Source organism: Gopherus evgoodei, chromosome 4 (genome assembly GCF_007399415.2).
Source record: "Gopherus evgoodei ecotype Sinaloan lineage chromosome 4, rGopEvg1_v1.p, whole genome shotgun sequence".
Classification (NCBI taxonomy): Eukaryota; Metazoa; Chordata; order Testudines; family Testudinidae; genus Gopherus; species Gopherus evgoodei.
The window spans coordinates 11,784,982-11,811,644 of record NC_044325.1 but is presented as its reverse complement, the minus strand read 5'-3'; the positions used below and the strand labels follow the sequence as shown (position 1 = coordinate 11,811,644).

Here is a 26,663-nt window from a genome sequence, read left to right as displayed (position 1 = left end):
GAGAAATTTAGATTCCCCAATCTATCAGATTTGTTTTTGAAATTTCATCATGAGTCTAAAATTACTACCCCTCAGAACCCCAGCATCCATATCCCCCCCCCAGTCTTCCTTTGCACAAAAACAAAAAAGAAAAGTAGACACCACACTTACACTAGACATTTCTTTTTTTATTAAAAATTGATTTGATTCCATTTTTAGCAAGAATTATCTAAAGCTTAAATAACATCAGCGATTCACTGTTTATATACAAGTTTAAAGTAGTAACTCATTTGAAACAAAAATAATTTTTAAGCTTTCAGATTTCACCAGAATAGCATTACATTGAATATACAACATAACCATTATAAAAAAGTATGAAAAAACCAAGTCCAGCAGATAACGAGATAATACATTAACTGCATATAAATTCATTAATAATTTCTAAAGAATATCCAATGCAAATAATACTTAATTTTTTCATAACACTTTTCCGCCTCATATATCAAAGCACAAAGTACTAAGAAGGGGGTACTAAGGCAAGTGAAATACTAACTAAACTATCATCAGTGACACAAGACCATTAGAATCTAATAATTACATCTTCAAAAACAAAAACAACCAACTAGCCAACATTAACTCATTCCAGATGAATTCTAGTTTTTAAAGATAGAACAGTTTCGCTCAAGTTATTGAGATCCGCATAGTCTGCAGAGATAATAGTTATTCAGCACGCAGATGCATCTATATAAATAGAATTTCTGCAGCACAGAGTACATGTAACAATATAATGGAAATTTAAGTGTGTTAAAAATGCCCAAGTTCAACATTGTCACAACACTACAACATGATGCATAATTAATTATATCAACCGATGTTTAAATCACCAGTGTGATAGACTCTCTCTTTATTCATATTTCTCTTGATCTACAAAATGACAAGTATCCAATATGGAAAGGGATAGTTAAATTGAGCAGCTTGGTATACTTTTCTTTATTGCTTCAGATAAAACAATTTTCAGAGACTTTATTTCACTGAGACATTCTAACTGATCCCAAAGCAATAGAGTTCATTTCTTAAATGAATCCCAAAAAGCTTTTTGGAGTACCATTAAAGTACCGAGAAAGCCACAAAAAACATGGAAACAGCAAAGTCTAATATTTCAGACTGACAAACCTTTTTTTAAAAAAAAAAAAACAAAAAAAACACGACTGTAAGAAAGAAGAAATGTTTCCCATTGTTCCAGGTGAAGATGTTTAGCCATATTTCAGCTTCCTGGAATATAATTTACAACATTAAAGATGTTACAAGACTCAGGCTATGATATTTTGTTTTATGAATTTAGCTTCAATGGACAAAAACAGGACCATTTTTAATTATGAATGTATACATGCACAGTGATCACTGACAAGCTAATTCCTCCATAGATTTAGGCAATCTATCCCACATAATTATACCTGCTATAATGTATAAATACATGACAGAAGTTCCATGCATTTATAACTTTACATTGATCAGAACTGTCTCAACACTTGTTGCAGTCACCTGTTATCTCTTTAGGTCCCATCTTGCCACTGAAGTCAATGGGGCTCTATACAAGTCAGCAATTTGCCAGCATATCAGTAACTGCAGAATTGGGCCTTGGATTGTAAACTGTATAGGGCAGGGACAATCTTTTACGTTTTGTACATACAACACTTAGCACAATAGGGTCCTGAGCCCTGACGATGGTCTGCGGGTGCTATTGTAGTAGAAATAATATAGTGAAACCAGCATATGTAATATAAATCATACAATTTTTTAAACATAGAAAGCAGCAAAGCTTAATATACATAACCACATTTACAAACATTAAGACCAATTTAGTATATAAACACACGACAAACATTAATGGGGTTGGAAAGATTAATTATCAACTCTGAAACCAATTCTGGAAACACAAGTCCTATCTGTCTCAGAGCTAATAGGCACTTTATATAGTGCTGTCTATAACTGAAAGAGAAAATCAAGTAACTTTTAGCCTACACCATTAAACTAGTGTGATCTTGTTTTTTGCAGCATACCATTCTATTGCTCTCGACGTAAAGAATGTTTTCTACGTCTGTAACATACTATGGATCTTTACAGGTATTAATAATGTGGCATAGATTGCATAAATCTAATTAGAATTTTGGCTCCCTTAACATGTCTAATCGTTATTAGACTGACCTGGACCAATACTTTCTCTGAAAAAAACTAGGCCAGGACATGCCTATTTTTATCTCCATTTCTCCAGCCATTAGATTAGATTACAGTCCTCACTAGTCAGTAAGCAGTCTAATGCAACCAAAAAAACAAATCTTTTTGATGTAAGAGCTGTAATATTAGGCCCTTCATAAATGTCACCATATTCCAATGAATCCTATACCACACACTCACTAATGCATTACGGCTTTAACTCCAGTATTCTCGGTTGATTCCCGATAGCAATTTACTAGGTGACCTAAGCTGCAGATGCCTTATTGTAAACCCATACACTAGCTATTTTAGAAGGTGGTTTACCCGAAATGACTTTTAGATTAACTCCTCATAACCCATGCTTTAGAAAAATTCATTAAGATTGCCAAAGGCTGTCATTTTCTTAGGATCTGAGAAATGAAAATCACATTTGAAATAATCTGTCTAGCAATGGATGCACCTTTTCCAATCTGTTATGTCAGCAGGGTTTTTCTCTCCCTTCCATTGAAAAACTAGGTTTAAATAACATGAATTTAGCAGTGTATTTCCTGGTATTGCATAACTGCTTTTCAAAATGCTAAGAAATTGTTCAAAAGTGTACAAGATGACATACTTTGCTCCAGTTCAAAGAAATTTCATATGCATTTTTATTACTTGCCTTAGAAAGCAATTGGCCACTAAAGTAAAACTGTAAAGTCAAAGAATTAAATATCTGTCATTTGTTTCTAGCAGCACCCAGTGTATCGGGCACTGTATAAGCACAGAAAGGTACAGACCCTACCTTTGTAACAACTTGCACTAAGAAACAAAAGATAGAGAAACAATGAGGATGAGGGAAAGAAAGGAAAAAATCAAGTATGATGGTCAGTTGATAATCTGTCACTGCCAGATTATGAAAAGTTTTAACATTACCATTAAATAAAAAGTTACATAATCCCAAATTGCCAAATCCCAAAGCCTTCCAAAAGACCCTACAGAAAGTCATGAGACTGTTTTAAATCTTGTTATTTTAAAGCCAAACAGCAGGACTCAGAGGGAAGACAGAGCCCCCTACCCTGGGTAACATCTGATGGATGTGGGATGGGGACGGGGAGAGCATGGGGACCTCAGGCTTTTCAATCATCCTCACCCCAGGCTGGGCGGTGAGGAGTCACATGGAGGGTCACATGCCCCCCTTGGCTAGTGCCCACCTCCCCATACTGGTAAGACATGGATTTTACTTGCACCCCATGTTCCTACTATACCGTGTGCTGCATCCTGCAGTGCTCTATATTATCTGGAAGGCAGAGTGCTGTGTTGTCTATCACGGCAAGATGGGACATCACTCAGAATTCAGGTTGTGGGATGGGGCTGATGTATACCTTCTGGAGAGGCACAAGGCAGTGCCGGTCAACCTTAACTTTAATGCTGAGTTCTGAGGTAGTGAATTTCTTCCTTTTGTTGAAATGGTGGTAGTGCAGGAGGTACAACTGGCACATACCTTTGGGTACGGGCGCTAAAGGAACACATCACTGCTACTCAGCTACCAACTCTGCCCTCTTTCTGGTGCCTCCATGACTCCCGTACTGCTCCTGGGGCCAAGTGGAGGAAAGAAGTGGAAACCAAGAGGCTCCGAGGAGCACGACTACCAAATAGATGCAGCAAGGGGGAGTGGAGTGGAGCCCCAGATGCTGTATTCCACTTTGAGGATTAGAGGGAAGGGGTTCTGCAAAACCTTCCGGATCGTGGGAGAACTGAAGAGATATGAATGAATCCAGTCATCCCTATGGGTTCTCTTCCCCTAGAGTCTTCGCCCCTATTATGGAATACCCATTTTCAAGACAATCTAGCTATGCATGTTTTTTAAAGCAATTTGACTAAGGGCTCCCTGTTGAGAAGCGGTCCTATATCTGAGGAATTCCTTGACTAAATGACCCCAAGTTTACACCCAAGTAGTATTCCCCAACCCCTATTCCTCCTGTGACATACAAATATTTATAAAAATCTCACTATCCATGTATGTGGATTTTAGAACAAATTTATTAAAATCAGCACCTTATTAACAGTGTGTTAGTCAAGGGGTACTCAGTTAAATAACTCCACCGACACCACTGACTATCCTGGCCCCCAACACTGGTAGCACAACCACTAGTATGGTTGCATCAGCATTTCCATTTTGGACACAGGTGAAAAAAGATGTACACATTCTGGTTTGGGTTAGAGTATTACTTTGAAATGTATATTATTCTCTGTATTAATGCACAGGGGAGCAGTATCAACTGAAGTTTGATACGACTTTTAAAGAGGGGCACATGACTAAAGTTTTATTTCTTTCAGACCCTTTTTTCTAGGCACTACACCAACTTGAAGGATGAAATTGATAAGTGTGAATCCTTTGTCTGCATAGTGTTAAAGAGAAATAGGGAAAGGAGATTTTAGCTAGTGAACGAGGGATGGTGAAAAAGGTAAGATTAACATATTCCCAATGGCCATGAATCCAAAAATCAGAGCTAATGGAGATTTTGGTACTGGAAAAGGAAATTATGGCAAATGAAATGTTGTCCAAATCAGAACAGAATCTCCTGACCATTTAAAACTAGGAATTTCACTACCAATTATGAGATGGTTTCAAATAAAATTCCTTTCAATTCATACAGTCCTACTATTTGTACCTAAAGACTGATGGTTTTCAGTTTTTTATTCCACAGTAATGTAAAACTAACATCAATTAGCCAGAATTATTGCTTCTATAGTACTAGACTTCAATAAAGCTGGAAATGTATACTGACATGATAGACGACACAAAAGAAATGATACTTAATAGTTGTAACTTCTGGCAAGAGAACATTGTCATGGAAACTTCATGGGCTTTGTATGCATGGAGAGGGAGGGGGAAAGTACCCATATCAACCAGACTCTGACTCACAGCTGTTTAAAAAAAGTCTCTCCATCTGCTTCCTATTCAGCCATATACCAGCTCTTCTTTTCACATTATTGCTTTCCTTATAAACAGAAGGACTGAGCATTTATATTAGCATTACAACAAGGTCTTTAAGCTTAAGGGATTTCAACCTACTGTGCACGTTATCTGGGTATCCACTCTAACACCTCCTGGAACACTCATGAGATTGCCCTTGGTCAAAGGGTCAGCAAATCCAGATAGAAAAAGGAAAGGAAAGGAGATGCCACTAAAACAAATGTAAACAAAAACCAGGTGTTTTTTTTTAAAAGTTGCATTTATTGAACATTTTCATGACAAGAAATATTTGCAGAACTAGGCAAATTTGTTTTAGAATTAAATGGGCAAAAAAAACCTGTGCATAAATTTGTTAACTCCAACATTTACTGAAGAGATTTCAGTGTAGCTCATGATCATTTTCTAAAACCAAATGATAATCAGACTAATAGTTAAAATCACTCAATATATCCCTCATCTGAAACACTGTAAAAGGAAGATATTTTTGCAGTTTCCGGGCCATGTACAGTCCGGGTGTAACTTGCACCAGGGCTACATTTGACTTCCTGTCAACATAGTACAAATGGTACATGAAAAGCTATTTTCAAAGAGACAAATGTGGCTAAAAGGGACTTTGAACTACTTTTGTATGAATGTAATTCTGGCACTGTTGTATTTCCTTAAAGAACAGTATTCAGATTGAATTTACAGATACTACTGTTATAGGGTACTACACAAAGCTGCTGAACTAAATATTCCTTTGGAGTCATCATCAGGTGATTTCTCATGTAATAGATCCACTTAAGAGGAACAGCAATAAACTCCATACGATTCAATGGGGCAAGCTCACCACATCAGGTACCTGGCAATGTATTGCAGTGATTAAGTAATGGATTCTCAGATCCTTTAAATGCCACGCCTGACATAGCTACTGTGACCAAGTTTACATGCAAACGGATTTATAGCCCTACAGACCATCTCAGTCTGGTAACTGCAAAACAATCTTTCAGTGAAACCTCTGGTACATGGAAGCAATTGGTATTAGCTAGAATTAGGGTTGCCTGGCATCCAATCTTCGACCAGACCGCCCGTCAAAAAGGGACACTGGAGGCTTTGGTCAACAAGGCTGTCCGGGCTGCTAAAAGTTCAGTCGGCGGCATAGCAAGGCTAAGGCAGGCTCCCTGTCTGCCCTGGCTCCACACGGTTCCTGGAAGAACTCAGACTGACTTTTCTCTAAATACACAGCTCTCTTCATGATTGGTGTGACATCACCAACAGAATGAATTATGAGCTATCACACCAAAGAAGAGCATATGATCCACAGTGAAACTAGTTGGAATGCTCATAGAGGGAGGAGAGAATTCGCTACAAACTGAGTGTACAAGAGATAGGAGGAAATGAGGGTTTAAGACCTGCAGGTCACTGCTGAAGTTTACAAAATCTTTTAATAAAAATGCATGACCCCCAGCATAACACACTAGGGTTTAACTGTGTCAGGAGATCTGTCCTCTGTCTCTCCAAGTATTTCAAATAGAGAAAGAAAATTTTAAGGGCATTAGTCTCTTCCCCCTTTTCCCACTACCAAACCATTTTTTCCTCTCCTTCCATCCTATCAAATGACCTTCTATCTCCTGTGATGCTGGCAGATCAATTGCCAGCTCTTGCCAAGCCCTCTAGATCTCAATGAACACTGACAGATGCGAAGTGGAAACCAATCTGGTTCACTGTGTGTTAGTATTGTTGAGAGATATTAGATTTATAAAATATGTGTCCAGTGTTTAAACTTTATGAAATGCTTGTAAGTGGCTGTACGCATTAATCTTTCTTGTAATATCTGTATCTCAAGTCATAAGGTAATGTTTAAGTGTTTTCTCAGTAACTATATAAATATTTGCTCTGAAACTGTAAACCCAGGTGCCATCTCTTCTCCAACAAAAGAAGGCTCAAACACCAAACAAGCCATTGTGGAACATCAGTGGGCAAAAAGGCTTTGCTGATTGCTCGCCCCACACACACGAAGGGGAGACATGCACAAGCCCTCATCCTGTCAGCTTGAACTCTGTGGGGAGGGAATAAAAATCTTTGTCAAGAAGAAATTATCTCTATGTTGCTTGAACTCAGAGGAGCAAAGATTTCTAGGCATAAGCAAGAGATCCCCAGTTGTTTAGCCTAAGGATATATAGAGCTTGCACATTACAGCAACTTCTATCATCTCCTGGAACCTAAGACTAACTCATTTGTACACGTTTACCTGCTTTTAATCTTGTAAGCAATCCATTTCTTTTTCTCAGTTAATAAATCTGCAGTTAGTTTATGATAGGATTGGCTGCAAGCATTGTCTTTGGTGAGAGACTTAGGGTGCACTTGACCTCAGGTAAGTGACTGGTCCTTTGGGATTGGAAGTAACCAGAGCACTGTTGTGATATTTGGAGCAAGGGACCATCTATCACAAAGGCAAGCTTGCCTGAGTGGCAAGATAGATCGGAGTACCCAAGAGGACTATCTGTGACTGCATGTTAAGGCTATTAAAGTGCTGAGGAGTTCACATTTGATACTTAGCTAGTGAAATCTAAGTATAGAACTCATAACCGATTTGTGGTTTCTGCCCTGCTTTGTCACAGTCTGCCCTCAGGTTGGTACTCCCACTCCTGCAGCCCTCCAGACAGCTTGACATCTCCTGTCTATGTCTACTCGATATCTGGATTATCTTTTCTCCCATTATCCCCTTTTCATTTCTCCCCCACCCCCAGGAATATTTATCCAGGCTTGAGACTGGCAACCACATGAAACTGCAGCAGGCAGAGAATCTTGATTCAAGTAATCAATTTTAATTATGTTCTGCATTTGTACTTTTGAGTTATTTTCTTAAAGAAAGGTTAATTCTCATCGGTTAATAACTATTACACCACACTGATCTGAAACTAAATACAGCCTTTACACTAAATTGGTGCTTCTTTTTGCTATCCAGGAGGATGCACCATATCTATACTCATTTATTTAAGCAATCATGGACTATTGAGATTCCTAATGTTGATGTATTTTATTTTGTTACAAAATGGTGAAGGATGCATTACTTATTTACCAGATATTAATATTTTATTTGTGATTTGTGTTTAGCTCTATTAGCACATAAATTCAAATTCAATTAAAATGCAAAAAACAGATTGTTTTGATAAACTTTTTTTCTTTTGTATCCAGCACATTTGAGGTAGTTTGTCAAAGAGTTTATCAAAACATTTACATTTAAAACTGATTTATTAAAAGGAAAAATCTGTAGTTAGTGAATTGAACTGATTGTTTCTGGTCACCAGGTCCTTTGGGATTTTAGAACTAATAGATCTCATCCTCACTCATGTAGTTTTGCTTCATAGATTGGCAAAGAAAAAGAAGCCTTCCTGCTTTTTCAACTCCCAATTAGTTTCTTAACCTTGAATGAACAAATTATTGTACTGAACTAGTTGAATTAACTAAAATGAACGGAATACTCTCTGCACCTGCAGAAGAGGCTACTGTTATCAAAAGCTGGTTTAGCATTTCAGTGATCTCTAGTTCCACGTGCTTAGCCAGTGACTTCCACCCATTCAGTAGCATGACTTTCTTTAAAACTTGGCAGCAAACATACTGCTTAAGTATTTTTTCATCTTTAAATGATGTTAATAGATTATAATTTCAGGCTTTAATATTGACAACCTATTTTAAAATAGATTTTTAGAGAGTTTATTTTTAAAATAAACCCTCTACTTTAAGGTTAAAAAAAAATCAAATTTAAATAAAATCAATTTATTTAATACTTTTTTTAATCCTCCCTATCTTCCTTTGGCCTCTGACTTTCTCAGCCTCTCACTCCTGAAGACTGCAGGGGCACAAGCTACTGCAAATGCCTCAGAAAGGGAAGCAGAGCTGAGGGCACGAGCTCCCCCAAAATCAAATTCAGCCTGGAGCACAGCTAGGAATTATACATATTATTTAACTGAACTGTTAGTCCAAAAGTTTGGAGTTTTCCCCTCAGTGAAGCTCTGCACCAAGAAGTGGAGGAGGAGCTGCTTGCTGATGGGGTGGCAAATAAACCCAACCCCCATCCCCGACAAAAAAAACAAAGTGAACGATATACAGTAACGCCTCACTTAACGTCATCATGGTTAATGTTGTTTCGTTGCTGATCAATTAGAGAACATGCTCGTTTAAAGTTGCGCAATGCTCCCTTATAATGTTGCTTGGCAGCTGCCTGCTTTGTCCACTGTTTGCAGAAAGAGCAGCCCATTGGAGCTAGCTGGTGGGGGCTCGAAACCAGGGTGGACTGGCAGCCCTCCCTCTTTCCCCCACCAGGGTGTCCCCCTCCAGCTCCTTTTACCCCATCTCCACAGAGTGGGGAGGGACACACAACAGGGCTAATGATGGAGGGAGCCTGCTAGCAGCAGCAATCTCAACTTGCTGATCTACTTTAAAAGGCAGTGCATTTAGAGGGGCAATGCGCGTCTCTCTCATATACACAGGGTGTAATGTGTCTGTCTCTCTCTCTGCCATGCTGTCTCCCCTCCCTCCATCCGTGCTTCCCTGTAGAGTGAGAGGCAACATTAACAACAATGTGTTAACCGTTGAGGGCTCAGCCGAGTGCTAGTTCATCATTTAGCAGTAAGGCATTCCCTGGGAAATATCCCATCTTCCGACTTTACCACCTCAACCAAGCTTCACAATCATCATTGCTGTGTACAGTATTAAATCATTTGTTTAAAACGTATAAGGTGTGTGTGTGTGTGTGTGTGTGTGTGTGTGTGTGTGTGTGTGTGTGTGTGTGTGTGTATATATTATATATATATAGTCTTGTCTGGCGAAAACATTTTCCCAGGAACCTAAGCCCCACCCCACTATTTACATTAATTCTTATGGGGAAATTGGATTCACTTAACATAACATTGTAGTTACGTTCCTGAAAAATGCTAAGCGAGGAGTTACTGTACAGGAATCTTCTGGCAGAAGGGAAATCTTGCTACTCTACTGGCATGTCTGGTTCTGCCTCGAATCTGCAAGCAGGCTGAAGTAGTCACCGTAATGGATCTGTGGACCTTAGCACAAAGAAACAGGCAATTTGACTACAGCTACTTTGCATCACTTTGATCAGCACAGGAACTCAGCATTATCATAGCTGGGCTTGGCACAGCAGTCAGTTGTAGCATGGATTATTCACCAAGCTTGTACAAAATCAAATTCTCCTATGCATGCAAAAAGGAGCAGTTGGTTGGAATGACTAACAGTGGTTCTTCAAGCTGTGATGTAAACGTGTATAGCACTTAGTTATATTCACGCCCAGTGCACTGAAGCCTTTGGCCTAGCATTACCTGTATAAGTGCCTCATAACTGAGTAACTCGTTGTCCTAAAAAGCATCTCCTAAATGAACATTTGTTTTTTCCCTTTTCTCCAAGTAAGCGAGAAGGCCACAGATAGCCACAGGACTTAAGAGGCAACAAAGCAGTTTTTCTGGAGTACTCTTTTATACAGCAATTCCCTAACATTACATGGTAAAGGTTCGCTGGACAAATACTGCCTTATCTGTGGTCTCCTGAAGGGACAATGTTGTCCTTAGAATAATCCTGTCTTTCCTCCAGGAGGGGCAGGATTTTTCCCTTTAAGGATACACACCTACAAACTCAATACCACAGCATACACAGCTGTAGTTTGATGGTATGGCCCAAAGCTTTGCACCACTACAAGAGTTACTACAATAAGCGCAGTATAGGTAGGGTATACTAACCTGTAGAGAAGACCGATAGCTATTAATGCATAGTATACATCAAGAACAAAGCAGTGAGTGCATCATGAGGGCATGACTGTCCTTAAGAAACATGGATGGCCTCCTCTCAGCATGTGCTAGGTACACATTCTCATTAAGTCACCAGTCAGAATCCTCAAAAAAGGGAAGGAAAAATGAAGTGACAATATAAGTTCCTCAGATGACTTCTACTGACGGAGCACACTGGAGGTTTTGTACAAACTGTGCATGAGCAATGTGTGTTCCAGTGAATCTGCAACATCTATGAGCACTGATAAACCCACCACTACTGGCAGGCAGTCTCAGTATACTAATAAGATGAGAAGTTTCAGATCATTCTGCAGTTTCCAGACACTATAAATTGAATCTGACAGAGTGATTTTATATTAAGACAGCCAAAGACTCTAGTTACCTTAACACTGACACCTGTTAAGCAGCTGTCCAAAAATCTCTCATGAGAAATAAAAATAGGTATGAACCTACCCTTGCCAAAAATAATGATTGTTTACAGAAATAGTTTAATAAAACAGAACTGCTATATATCAAGCGTGAAGGAACTTTTCCTCACACACTCCCAGCAACTCAACTAGATTGTTAAGGCTTTTATCTTAGGAATAAGGCATTCTATGTTTTTACCTACTACTGAAGAAAATTATCTTCATAAAACAAGAAGTCAGCTTCAACAGATGCATCAATGAAACTTAAATCCTACTGAAACTGGTCCTGTCATTAAATAACTGCCAAATTTGACAGTATTTCTTAGTTTATATTTAGATTTGCAAGGATTAATTCTTATTCCTAAAAGTCCATCAATGTTGATTTCACCATAGGTACACAAACTGACAACTGAAATCTACAAATAGGCAAGATAAAAAATGCTGCTTGAGAACTTCTGATATGAGTTTGATTTAAGGATATTTATTTTGTGTATTTTGACATGTGATGTTGACAATTTATATTTTAAAGGTTATAAAGCTTTAACTTTTCGAATGCCAATATCTGTCATTAAATACACTGTCTGCCTCAACAATTGTGAACATTTAAAACAAATAAAAAAAAATTCAAAATGCTTAAACATCAATGCTATCTGTCAAAATTAGAGGGGAAAAATAAAGATCAAACTCTGCCAAGCCTATTCATATTACACACTGGGCTAAAAGAGAACTCTCTCAAAACAGACCAGACTGATACAACAGTTGTTGAATTAAACTGGTGGGTGAAAAATTCAGAGATGATGTAATATGCATCAGCACTGCTAAGCAAGACTTGTGTGGGGCTTTTCAGTTTTCTTACAGAAAGAACCAAAAGGGTTGTCTTGTCTATTAATTTTAAGGGCCAGAGATAATGAGATAAATCAGAAGAAGAAACTGTTACTGTGCTATTTTTCTTTGGGCAAGAAAAGCATCTCCATCTATATTTTAGCTGCCCTCCTCCTTCGCTCTGTATTGCAGTGATTCTTTCCCTGAAACACAAATAAGTTGGATCTTCTATACCCAGTCAATCCACTTTACATATAAGCAAAAGGGCAAGAAGATCACTACTGGATTGCTCAGGGAGGGAAGAAATTAACTTGGGGCAGATTCTGGAGCAAACTCTTTATACAAGACCACAATGGCTTCAAAGAGAATTCCTTGCAAGACAGTATCACACTGCCAGCTAGCTACTGTATTTCTAGGTATCTCCCTGCTCCCTCACAGGACAGTACCTTCTGATCTTTCTGAAAAAGTCACGCCAAATCATACCCCTAGAGGCATTTAACCAATTTTAAAAAGTCATTGGAAAAAATAGTGTAAAACCAATGTTAGAGAATCAGGCTCACAATCTCAGTATCTCTATACAGAAGACAAAGCACATGAACACACCAACCAAGTGATTACTCAAAATTTTCGTATTTTATCAAAGAATTTCTGCTACGCATTTGAACTTTGACCAATTATACAAGTATCCAGGATGTGCACATATACATTTTCACTTGAACTCGTGTTACACAAAACTGATTGAAGCTATGGCTGCGTATTACAGTGTTATTTTCCACCATGTTTAGTACGGTAGTACCGTTTCAATGAAAGCGAGCGTATTAGGAGTTGGTGTGAATAATTATTGCTACAGTATAATGGATAAATGGTTGGAAGCTGGTAAAAAAAATTGGGGGGGCGAATTGCACTTGTCCTTGCTTTCTAGAGATTGTATTAGGAAAAAAAAAAAAGAATTAAAGTAGCTCAAGAGTGTAGAAAGGCCCAAGGTCCTCATCTCAATTTTTTTTTTCTAAGTTGTTCACCACCAGTTTCATAATAAGAGAGACAAAGGTGGGTAAGGTAATATCTTTTACTAGACCAACTTTTGTTGGTGAGAGAGACAAGCTTTCAACACACACAGCTCTTCTTCAGGATGGGAAAGGAACTCCCAGCATCACAGCTAAATGCAAGATGGAACAGATTGTTTCGCACAAGTAGCTAGCACATATTCAAGGTACAGTGGCCTGTTAACACCTCTGCAATCTTAGGACAAAAAGAGGGTATTAGTGCGCTACAGATTGTTGGAATAAGCCATAAATCCAGTATCTCTGTTCAGTCCATGATTTTTGGTGTCTAAAAGAGTAATTACATTTAAGCTCCCAGATTCGTCTTTTGAAAGCTTGTCTCTCTCGCCAACAGAAGTTGGTCTAATAAAAGATATTACTTCACCCACCTTGGGCTTGTCTACATCAGAAAGTTGCAGCGCTGGTGAGGGAGTTACAGCGCTGCAACTTTGAAGGTGTACACATCTGCAGGGCATCACCAGCGCTGCAACTCCCTGTTTGCAGCGCTGGCCGTACTCCCGTTTTGTCTCGGGTGTAGAGGATCCAGCGCTGGTGATCCAGCGCTGGTAATCCAATGTAGACACTTACCAGCGCTTTTCTTGACCTCCGTGGAAGGAGGAAGCCTCTGGTAATCAAGCTGGTCTCCTTTCCCGGTTTGCTCTCTCGTTCCCGGAACCCCGAGCAAGCAGGTCTCCTTCCCTGCGGTTTGCAGGGTGGTTCGGGGAACGCGAGAGCAAACCGCGGCGAAGCTGGTCTCCTTTCCCGGTTTGCTCTCGCGTTCCCGGAACCCCCCTTGAAGCCGCCCAACAGCGCTGCAGTGTGGCCACATCTAACACCACTTGCAGCGCTGGTTGCTGTAAGTGTGGCCACTCTGCAGCGCTGGCCCTATACAGCTGTACTAATACAGCTGTAACAACCAGCGCTGCAAAATTTTAGATGTAGACATGGCCCTTGTCACTCTAATATCCTGGGACTGACATGGCTACAACCACACGGCATATAGCTTCATAAGATATTAAAATACTATGCTACTAGCACAAGACTCAATAACATTAAGTCTAGGAATTTAATATGCATAAAATACAGAAATTAAAGTGAACAGTCTTATTCAAAAGTGGTATGTTAACATTTAGACCAAAAAAATAAATAAAGCTTATTTCCTTAAAAATCCAGTTTCTTAAAAACTCTAGCTTAAAAAATGTATATATAAATATTCAACCCATGCAGATTTGATGTAAACTAAAAGTCTAGGTTTTCACTTTCTACCATGCTACGCCAGATGTAGCATATCCAAAAGCCATCACACTGCTTATCTCTACTATATCATTAGAGCTCTGAATATAGTTTAAAAAAAAATCAGTTCATCTTTAGACATCATTTAAAGTGGGATTTCCAAGCACCTTCCACTCTAAGTAAGAGATTAACAAACTACTATCAACATTCTACATTTCACATAAATATATGAAATAAAATACAAATAACACTAAACTAGTCAGTTTAGCCCTTTCTTGGGTCAGCAGAAAGCACAAAGGGGAACCTGCTGCAGGAAAGTATTCTGATATTTTCTTCAAAATCTCCTTTTAGCACAGAGCTCAAGCTCTTCTATATTCTAGACCAGTAAAATAAACTCCTAAACTTGGAAGCCCGGTTACAAGAAACCTTACAGCACAGGCCAAAAATAATCAGAATGCAAAATGGTTTAGTGACTATTTTTGGATGTCTTCTAGTTTCTCCTAAAAACATGTATCCATTAGGTTTTAGCTTTAATGTTGCACCAAACATCAGCAGTTAACAAAAAAGAATATTAACACCCTAAGGACAGAGTGTGCTTTTGCAGAACACAAAGAAACTGTTCTAAACAAGATCATTTACAAGCTCAAGGTACCTATTATATATAATTATGAAGTAAAGGCAATCTTGATCTTTGTAGGAGGAAGAATGTTTGTTAAAAAAAAAAAAGACCCAGCAAAATGTAATTTGAACGATAGAATACGTTTATTCGGAACTGCTGCTTCCATGTGCAAGTCCCTTCGGCAGGCATTGGCCAGTAGAGTCTGCAGAGTTTGGTCATGTTCCCCAGGCTTAAGTGATTTAAATCCCTGAATTAAATCACGATTTAAGTCACTTGATATTTCTAAGGCATTAATCTAAATCAGGTCGAGGCTTTGTAATTTAAAAATTTGTACTATTACAACTTTACATCTTAATTTGTTACCAATTTTAAACTACTTTTTTAAAATGCCTCTGGTGCAGGGGTCTCAAACACACAGCCCATGGAGTTATTTCCTGCCGCCTGCCATAAGCACTGACTCCACCAGCAGCCAATCTCCCTTCTTGCCCGACCCCCTTCCCGCTCCACCACCTACCTCCCAGCGCTTCCTGCCAAACAGCACTTAGGACTTTCCAAGAGGGAGGGAGGAGAAGCAGGGACAGGGCACGCTGAGCGCAGGAGGCAGAGAAGAGGTGGGGCCGGGGCAGAGATTTGGGGAAGGGATTGAATTGGGGGCGGGGAAGGGGTAGGAAGAGGTGGGGCCTCATGGACTAGACGATCAGTCTGAGGTATGAAGTTCAGCATGTATGATTCTTCGCTGTGAGTAGTTGGGAAGAATGTTTGTTAAAGCAGCAATGTATTTTGTATGAATAGTTACTTTAAAATGTTCATGCCATTACAGCAATGTTGATAGACTGTTAGTGTAGGTCATCATCAATATTACTGACCACAAAAGGAATAGTTACAGGTGTTTATATTTTATTAAAACCCCTCTTTGCGTTACAGTTTTTAAAAACTTAATACATTGACTTTTAATAGCATACTATATTACTCTTCATTTTTGACTATACTTTGTATTGTTGTATGAAAAGGTTTCAGTGATGTGGCCCTCAGGCCAATATACTAGTCCTCACGTGATGATTTGAGTTTGAGAGCCCTGCTCTAGTGGGTCTTTTTATTTTCACAAAAATTGCTATAGCTAACCACTCCCCACAAAGTACTGAATATCAAGACCCTGATCCTGCAAATGCTCTAACAGGTACTTTACCTTATTCACACAAATAGCCCCACTGAAGTCAAGTACTCATGTACTTAAAATTAACCATGTGCGTAAGTTTGATATATCAGCAACAAAGTTTTATTTTTTTAACAAAATCTTTGCAATTGCAGAACAAAAAATTGTTTCACCGTTCACAATAATTTTGAAGTTTATACTAGCAGTACATTAGCTATTGTGAACTTTTCAATGCACAGGCTAAAATTTTAAAAGATAGCTACCTACAGTAAAGGCTCCAAAATCAATATATAGGCACTTAAGAGTGGAATTCAAGAGCACCAAAGGCCCATCGATGTCAAACTACAAACTGCAATGGTGGAGTATAGGCTGATCAAAGCATTTCAGCTTTCTTGACATGTGCAAGTTAAATATTTATTAGATGGTGATGTTGGGCAACGAGAGCATGGGTTATTTGCTTATCAATTTTGCACTGGATTTGTCTTTCAACATTGAAAAATATTTTAAGCAATAAACGTCCGATTAGGAAAAAAGGCTGTAAAAACGGAAGTTTTACTAACCATTAAAAATAGGTTGCTAACTTTGGAGGCAGGAACTGCCTTTTGTCCCGTGTTCACACCATGACTAGCACAGTTGGTCCTGGTCCATGACTGGGGCCCCTAGGTGCTAATGTAATATAAATAACAGAACTACTAAACATTCACTTTAGTAATTTAAGTCTATATGATGGGAAGAATAGAAATGTCAGATTTTATCTGCACATTAAAAGGGATTTTTAGTTAAAAACAAACCAATAAAAAAAAAGGGATTGTCTACCCTGATGTCCCCACCTCCTTAATTCAATTTAACAGATTCAAAATGGATTAATCCACTTCATCTGAGCAAACAAAGTACAAGTATTTGTATCAGTTTTCCATCACAGGCAGGAGCAAAAGTATAGGGACTAATATATACTGAGCACAAGTAATTTCAGCACTATGTCATGCAGCCTAAAGTGTTATTAGAACTTACATCATTGCAAGCGTCTGTGCTGCTGCACCAACATATCTTAATGTAAGCAAAAGATGGGAGTTTCCATGTAGCAAAGCTGAGCCACAAGCTTCCCACCCACCCCACCCCAAATTAAAGCCAAGAGCCTAACTCAGGGGATGCACTATTGGTAGCTCTGCTACTATTCACTGACGCACATTGGGCAAGTTACTTAGAGCTTATCTACAGAACGAGTTAGCATGCAGCAAGTCATGGTGCAAATCTAAAGAGCACTAGCCTGCCATGCACTAGCTGGCCATGTGGATCCTGCACCATGCACTAAAAATCAGGTAGTGCACCTTGTAGTACTCCCACTTCAAACACGGAGATTCACACCCTGACATGCCACACACTCTCTCTCCATACAGACAAGTCTTTAGTTGCTTATGCCAGTTTAACTGTACAATGAATTTACTACTACTTACCTACGTCTCAGGAGCAATACAGGTTATTGTTATTTATATTATAAATCAGTAGTTCTCAAACTTTTGTACTGGTGACCCCCTTCACATAGCAAGCCTCTGAATGTGACCCCCCCCTTATAAATTAAAAACACTTTTAAATATATTTAACACCATTATAAATGCAGGAGGCATTTGGGATGGAGGCTGACAGCTCACAATCCCCAATGTAATAACCTCATGACCCCTGAGGGGTCCCAACCCCCAGTTTGAGAACCCCTGTTATAAATAGTAGTGCATAGGAGCCCCATTCAATGCCCTCAGCAGGCAATGCTTAGGGATGACTGATTAAACCAGATGGAGCAGCTAAAAAAGAAAGGATGATGCACAGTATACAATGCATCGACTTCAAGTTACTTACCAGCCTGTTCAACATTGTTTAACTTCTGATTTCATTAATTTACTGTGGGCAGCCCAGAGCCCTTTGAATCCCTGCTGTGGCTCTGGCGGCTGGGCTGGGGCCAGGATTTAAAGGGCTCAGGGCTCCCCTCAGCGGCAGCAGCTCTGGGCCCTTTAAATCCCTGCCACAGCCCTGCAAAGCTCCGGGTTCCCCCCAGCGGCCAGAGCCTCGGGCCATTTAATTTGCCCCTGAGCCCTGAGGGGCTCCCAGCCACCTCTTCAGCTGGGAGCCCCTGGTTGATTTAAAGGCCCTGGGTCTCCCAGCCACAGCTGGTGCCCCAGGGCCTTTAAATCTTGAGAGGCCACGCCCTTTCCGGATGAGGCCACATCCCCCTCAGAACTCTGACAGTACCGGTAAGTCCTGTAAGTTACTTTTACCCCTGCTTCCACATCACTGATGAATGCTGAGCAGTAGCATGACTAGGTCCAATCCCTGTGGAGCTCCACTAAGAACACCTCCACTCAATAATGATTTGATATCAGTTAACCAATTCTTAACCCATTTAACATGTGCTGTCATTTTAATTTTTCAAAATCAGAATGATGTGTGGTATTCAAACACCAAACAGTGTATTCTACTCAGTTACCTTTTTCAACCAAACTTGCAATCTCAAATAATGAAAATCAGGTCTGTTTGGCAAGACCCATTTTCCATAAAACTGTGCTGACTGTAATTACATTGCTATCCTTTATTAATTGAATCCCATAGCAGTTTTTCCCTTATTTTTCCTTCTATTGATGTCATGAAAAGGTGGGAGTTGTCTTACCAACTCTGAGAGGCCAATTAAGTAAGGAAAAAAAACTTTTGAAGTACTGGGCTATCTTGATTATCACTTCAAAAGTTTTTTTTCCCCTTACTTAATTGGCCACTCAGAGTTGGTAAGACAACTCCCACCTTTTCATGCTCTCTGTATGTGTATGTATATATATCTCCTCAATATATGTTCCATTCCAGGCATCCGAAGAAGTGGGCTGTAGCTCACAAAAGCTTATGCTCAAATAAATTTGTTAGTCTCTAAGGTCCCACAAGTACTTCTGTTCTTTTTGCGGATACAGACTAACACGGCTGCTACTCTGAAATGAGTCATGTTGTGTACTACTTGGATATAAACACTGATGTGGGTTCTTGTACAGTAGATACATTTGTGTGTGTGTACACATATACATACCTTCAATAAGGGTTTTTGGCTAATCACAACAAACTTGTAGTGCTGACTTGACAACTAGTGATTCAGTCAAACAAAGAAAAGAAAATGGCCTTGATAATAAAACCAAAGTTCTAAAGCATTATATGTGGCCTCAGAAGGACAGAATTCTACACACACAAAAATTACTTGTTAAAATGCTTTGAAGTATGAAAAAAATTCCTAGTTACCTTCAAGAGTAGTTGCAGATTAGGAAGTCTAAAAATACAAAGAAACCTGCTTAAAAAGAGCACACAAGAGTAATCCCATGAACAGAATATACTTACACTTTGTGTAAAATTGCAACATACTGTACAGTATTATTAATTGCCTTCAATAAAACCACCAGCTGAATGATTGGGTAGTAATAATAATAATAGCATGTTGCTCAGTTAGAATGTTGGTATGGTTTTGTTCCATGCTGAATATCTTTAAAGACTACAAAATTTAGTTACAGTAAATGAGACATTTGTCAATTGAATAAAAAAGCCAGTTGTTTAAAACATAACGGTCGATTTCATCCATTCTTTGCAATTCTGTTGTAAGAATTAACCACTTGTAATTGGCCAGACTGTGAACTCCAGGAAGGTGGAACCCCTCATTTAAAAGGGGCCAGCCACCCTGGGACAGCTCTCCATTGTTGCTACCACTGGTAGAGCAGCATCAGCAGGAAATTAAGAAACGTCTATCATAGCTATATAATCACACTATTCATGGTTATACTAGGATAGCACAGAGCTATCCAGAACAGCACAGATATTACTAAAGCATGTTACTTGTACTATTTTCTATTTGTCTTATGTAGTATCTTATGATGGCAAATTAGTCACAGACTAATCCCGTACTTTACTGTGTGGGGAAATCACAGAAAATCAGGGTTGGAAGGGACCATAGGAGGTCATCTAGTCCAACCCCCAATGGAAATGGAAATATATCTGGGAGGAGCAACACTGACTTCAGAGGGGCTGTGAGGGTGCAGTGTCAGGCTCAGATGCAATGCATTGCAGGCCTGGGGCCAGCTGCAACTGGTGTTGAAGAAAAGCACGGTTTTGCAATTCAATGCAAGAGAATTTCTATTTATATACACTGTGCTTTCCAGGGAATGCTCACAGAGTGGCTTATTTTTATCCTTTGAAGACTTAGACTAAGAATAAAAGAAGCTCTAAGGGTATGTCTACACTGCAATTAAACAGAGATAGCTGGCTGCTGTCAGCTGACTCAAGCTCACAGGGCTCAGGCTCCAGGGTTGTTGAGCTGCAGTATAGATGTTCAGGCTCAAACTGGAACCGCGGGAACGGGGAAGGTTCCAGAGCCCAGGCTCCAACCCAAGCCCGAACATCTACACTGCAACTAAACTGCGCCAGAGCCTGAGCCCAGGTCAACTGACATGGGCCAACCAATGGTGTTTAACTGTCGCATAGACATACCCTAAGGGATCAGCTAGGCTGAAGTAGTGACCATTCATAGTTCCACTGCAAGTGAAACACAGAGTCAACATGCCTGATCACTTAAATTCTGTCCCGCTCTAGAAACAGATTAATTTTATTGGTGGAAGTGTGGATCAGCAGAGGGGTATTCTGCCATTTGACACACAGATGACTGACTATCTGGCTGGAAGCTAGTATTAGGAGAAATATGACAAATAAAATGATAGTTTTGAGAAATAGTAGCTATAAGGCACAGCATGCATCCTACACTTTTCTCCTTAATGGAAGAAAAGTCAAAGCCCCACAACTTGGAAAAAATATATGGAATAGTTCACAAATTGTCAGAAATTCCCTCCTATATGTAATTCCTCTTTTGTTAGTAATGTACATATATACCCAGAGTGTGTGTAAACTGTCAATTTTCTTCATTTTATTGGTTCACAAATAGATGCTAAAAAAAGAGTTTCAAATCTGTGAATTACAATTTTATCAGAAGTGTCTAAAAATGGTTAAAAAGCCAACATGTTCCTGAAAACAAATGTTGAAGACAGTTTTCTTTTAAAGAGACCTTTAACTCTACAACCCGCTTGCAACTTGAACTGCATGTCATTTAAAAAACAAACAAAAAAAAAAGATGCAACTTTCCACCGCCAGGGGTCCTGCATTAGGTTCTACATTAGCTAGAAACCAAACGTTAACTGGGCCTATAACTCCGCCAATTACAGCGCATGGCAAATTTAAATCAAACTGCAAGAATTCACAACACAAGCCTGGTCTACACTACACAGTGAGGTTGACATAAGCTGCCTTTCATCGAATTAGCAATGAAAGGTGTCTTCACTTAAATTTGGCTCCCGCCAACGTAAATGTCTCTGTACACTTACAGTGATGAGGGATGGTCTGGGACTGGACTCTATGGAGCCTGTATATGAGGTGGAGTCAAGGATGCTGCACTTGGAGCGGAGGCCAAGGAGTGGCCAAAATCAAGGCGTACTCCACTGTGTTTCCCATGCTTGGCTCTCTTTAATGTCCTGTCTCAGCCAGCTGCTTCTTATGGGTTTTTTATCCTGGTACCAGTGAAGGAGAACAGTGCTGAGAGACTCTCCCGGCGGAAGGAGCACTCTGCACCAACGCGGAGGTACTGGGAGCTGAGTTAGACTGGCTTGGCTCCAGTGAGGGATGGCATGCTGTCTCCATCAGGAGGGACTTGAACCTGACCTCTCTGTCCTTCCTACGGGGCTTGAAGTTCCAACGGATCTGGCAGTGGTCCCTGATATGAGTCTCTCCAAGGCACTTCAGATAACTGGAGTGTGGGTCACTCACAGGCATGGGCTTGCTGCAGGAGGCACAGGGCTTGAAACCCAGGGACCCAGGCATGTCCTGGCACTGGGAGCAACAAAACTCCAATAACAGAGCAAGAAGTGCCAACTAACTACATACAGCTAATCTACAACAGTCTAAGTTAAGAAAAATAAAGTACTGGGTACAGAGAAACAAGGGGAAAGAACTAAGATCACGGAGTAGGAATATGCCAAAACAAGAGGAGCTGTTCCAGTGACAATCACAGGAGGCAAGGAAGGAACTGAGAGGGTGCAGAGCCAGCTGGGGCCCTTATACCAGTGCATGAGCACACATGAGCAGACTGAAGGTATGCCGGCATTGCTTACTCACAAGATTGGATTTCAGTGAAAAACAACAACAACAACAACAACAACATCCCAATGGTTATAGCTGCCTGATGTATCCTGCATAATATCTGTGATGCAAACAGGGAAAAGTTGCTACCACGATGGAGATGGAAGAGGAGCATCTGTCTGCTGAGTTTGAGCAGCCAGACACAAGGGCTAGTAGAGGAGTGGAGCATGGAGCTATGCAGCTCAGGGAGGCTTTGAAACAGCAGTTTAACAGTGAGCCACAGTAAATGCATGTGTACTGTACTCCACCTGACCTTGCTGTTTTGGGGCCTGTTTTGTGTGGTGCTTGGTGTACATCTATAAACACAGTACCGTCAATGAACCCCCCACCGATCCTATTAGTTGTGTCACACTGTACAACAAGTAGCAGGTGAGTATATTCTGCACTCCTAGGCATTCTGCAGCAAATGTTGGGAATTAATAAATATGAAATATTTTCCAAAGCAATAAAAATTTGAGTAACAAAATCTTTGAAGAAAAAATTCCATGCAAGTTAAAAGGCAAATACATTAAAAGCTTAATAAATTTATGGAATAGGTTATGAAAAGGAAAGAACATTCATGTCCATTTTAGCTACACATACTGCAACTGTGGCTCTCACATATTAGTGTACTTGATGCTATGGCTGTCCTTAATGTCCTTCTGTGTGGAGTGGTAGGGGTAGGGAGGCAGCCCCAGATGCCAGGTGGAATAGTTGCGGGGGAGGGAAAGAGATGTTATAATGGCATTTCCCATGAACTGCAAAGGGAGGTGAGCTTGTGACTGTTGAACCTCTGGGTCCACAAGAGTCTGCAGCATCTGTGTTTGCTACCAGAAGCCATTATGTTCTGGTGCATCTCCCTCTCCTTTTTCTGCTGGGACTCCTGAGCCTGTCTAACACTAAAATGGAACAGAAAGATCAGGTAACTTAAATATAGGTGCTGCTACTAGTTCAACTATAATTTTGGAGGCACAATAAAATGGAGGGCCAGTCTGATTCAGAAGACCTGGGTTCTATTCCCAACCCTGCCACTGACCTACTCTGTGACACTGAGAAATTCAGTTCACCTTGTGGTGGTTGTTTCCCCTGCCACCTTTGTCTATTTAGATTGTCAACAGGGCAGAAACAGTCTCTTACTATGTATTTGTACAGTGCCTGGTTGAGGTCCAATCCTGGTTGATGTCTTTAGGAACTGCTGTAAGACTTATTAATAAGTCAACCAATTGCTGAATTTGGTTTAGCTAAACGTTTAGCAGCATACACAATTGTGCTCACGTAAAAGTCCCCATTTCTATTTTTAGAAGTATGTTGTAGTTAAGCCTGTACATTTTACGCACACCTTTACATCCCTTCCAAGCAGCCTTTCCTTAAAGACATGCAACACGAAACAAGTCAGATCCCTCTCAATATTGCAAAAACATTCAACAACAATCTGTTTTTCTCATCGGATCTCATTATCTATATTACAAAGAAAGGCTACTGCACAAAAACAATCTGTGAGTAATTGAATCCAAGTATAAATTATACTAATATTTTGAAGCCAAGGGCAGAAGACCAAGAAAATCCATTTGTGATGCTGGCATTAGATTCATGTTTTGCTTACCCTATTAATAAAGCCAAACATTTAGAAACACAGTAAGTTAATAGTGTAGCAGTTAGCAATACACCATTCAATTTGACCAAATTTTAAGCAAATAACTTAGCTGTTTGAGGATTTTAAAAAGCCTTAAGGAAAAAAAGGCAGAAAAATAATGTGTTTCTAGAACTATAAAAGGTCTATATAATCATGACTGGGGAATAAGGAAGTGTTATGAAAAGGAATAAACACCACAAGAACTAGGGGTCACCAAATAAAATGAACAGGCAGCAGGTTTAAAACTAACAAAAGGCAGTATTTCTTCACACAACGCACAGTTAACAGGTGTAACTCTTTGCCAGAGGATGTTGTGAAGACAAAGACTAACAGCGTTCAAAAAAGAACTAGATAAATTCATGGAGGTTAGGTCCATCAATGGCTATTAGCCACGATGGGCAGGGATGGTGGGAATGTTAGCGGTGATAGCCGCTACTAGGGCTCCGGGCTGGAACGCAGTGGAGTGGGAAGGCCCGCGTTCCCCCTGCCATCCTCTCAAGGGTGGCAGACTCCCCCTCCCCCTGGCCTGAGGAGGCCACTCAGATCAGTCTGTGTTTGGTGCCCTGCCCAAACCGAGAGCTGGGTCCCTTTAAACTGTATTATTGCTCAGCCCTGCATCAGAGGGTCTGAGCTCCTGACTGACTTGTGTTATTGCTCCACCCTGCATCAGAGGGCCTGAGCTCCCCTGAACTTTGTGTTTGCTCAGCCCTGAGCCAAGAGGGCTATAACTGTGTGTTTGGTGCTCCACCCGACCCAAGGGCTGGGCCCCTTTAAACTGTGCCACTGCTCGGTCCTGCATCAAGGGGCTCGAGCGGCCCGAGCCTTGGGAGAGGAGGCCCTCAGTCCCAGGACTGAGGGCCTCAGACCCCGAGCTGACTTTCTGTTTACTCCGCCCTGTAGCAGAAGGCCGGAGTCCCAAGCGACTGTGCAGCGTCGCCTAACCCTGACCAAAAGGGCAGACTCGGACAGCGTGTAGTGAGGCCAGTGTGGCTCCCCTCCTCCTCAGGGAGGGTCGAGCCCCGGCTGAGCACCTTTACAGTCATCTACTGCCTATAGCAAAAAAACTTTCACATTTCTGACATATCAATGTGGAAAGTTTCTTGGTCTTCAGCAAAACACTTCACACCCTTGCTAAAAGTCAGACAGTGTCATAGGAGATGAAGTAACTAAAAGTTGTGAAGCAGAACAAGTGTGTTCCTGAGACAGGAGATCTGGAAACACTGGTAGATTACCTGGAGTCTCCCTTGAAAGATCCATTGAGAGATCCAGGAGATCTATCTGTTCATACTGGTTGGCCCTAAGTTGGAGTCATCTCAGTGACCATGTCCCATTTGACCTTTCTGACTGCCAGCAGAAATAATGGAATTCCTAGAATCGCGCAGAGATCTCTGCACCAGTCCAACAAGAACGCATCTGTTACTGCATTTGTGCTCTAGGACAAGGAAGCTCAACTGAGGACATTTTGCATTGCTGCTTAAGGCAGAGACCTAGAGAAGATCAGCACCATCTTCTGAGGCGCAGTCCACTTCTGACTGCTTCAGAGACCATTCATGCTCATCTTGTGGTCTGCAACTCAAATTCCCTTGCCATTAACACTGTCTGCCAGACATAGTCTATTAACCAGACACTAGTTCAAAGAGGACTATCGCTTCCTCATGAAGTGGCTAGGAGAGAGAGTGACCCCTGCTTGCAGAGGTAGAACATTACCATGAGGTCTGTCAGAACCTGCATAGTGCAGGTATTTCTGTGGAGATAAAAAGGTGCATGTGTTATATTCTAATACAATGTGTTCTTTAAGAGTACTTAAAAAGCAGTCCAACCTTTCTGTCTGGGGGAAAGGCTTTGTACACTTTTGCTTTCAGCATTAGTCTAAATAGCAAAGGGGGAGGTGCACAGTTTGTTATGTTCTAACGTTACATGTTATATTCATATGCATCTGGATGCAAAAGTAGAAAATTACTGACCTAAAATGGCAGCCACGTTCATGCTGATCTGATATAATTTTTTTATATTAAATTTATGCCATTTTTATATTTATACTAGTACTGAACTAGTATAGATTCTATGGGCACTTTACACAGAATTCCACAACAGGTTCTCAATTCAAAAGTAACAGAAAAGCAGAGAGACTAATTTTAGAGTTTGTTTAGCACATCTTGATTCAGAACAGGCAAAGTGATTTCAGGAAGGGGAAATCCTTACTTAAAATGATGGAATCCTCAGATGACATCAATGCCAGTTGCAGCAGCCACTGTTATGCAATCTTAGATTTTACAAAGAATTTGAAAAGTTCCACATCAAAGATAAATGTCTAGGGTGCAGAGCCATGAAATGAGAGGAAAATTGGCATGAAAACTGATAACAGGCAAAACAGCGGGAAACATATAGATATAAATGGAAAATCTTCAAAGAGAGAGAGATAAACTATGGATTAGCAATGTATTCCAGCTCTCTCTTTTTATAATAATTTGAGAGGGCAGCCTTCTCTAAATTTGCAAAGAAATGTGCATCAAGAGCAGGAACAAAGGCAATCTGATATAAAATGTTTTCCATCAAAGGAACTGTACTAGCCTAGCTTCTGTTTGTCAGAGGATGGAGACGGATGGCAGGAAAGAGATCACTTGATCATTGCCTGTTAGGTTCGCTCCCTCTGGGG

The 26,663-nt window shown here is 40.3% G+C and overlaps 1 protein-coding gene across 1 annotated transcript in view; it reads right to left on the bottom strand.

Moving 5' to 3' along the window:
- Positions 1–26,663, bottom strand: part of PELI2 (pellino E3 ubiquitin protein ligase family member 2) — a 115,775-nt gene that overhangs the window by 21,409 nt on the left and 67,703 nt on the right. The window lies entirely within an intron of this gene.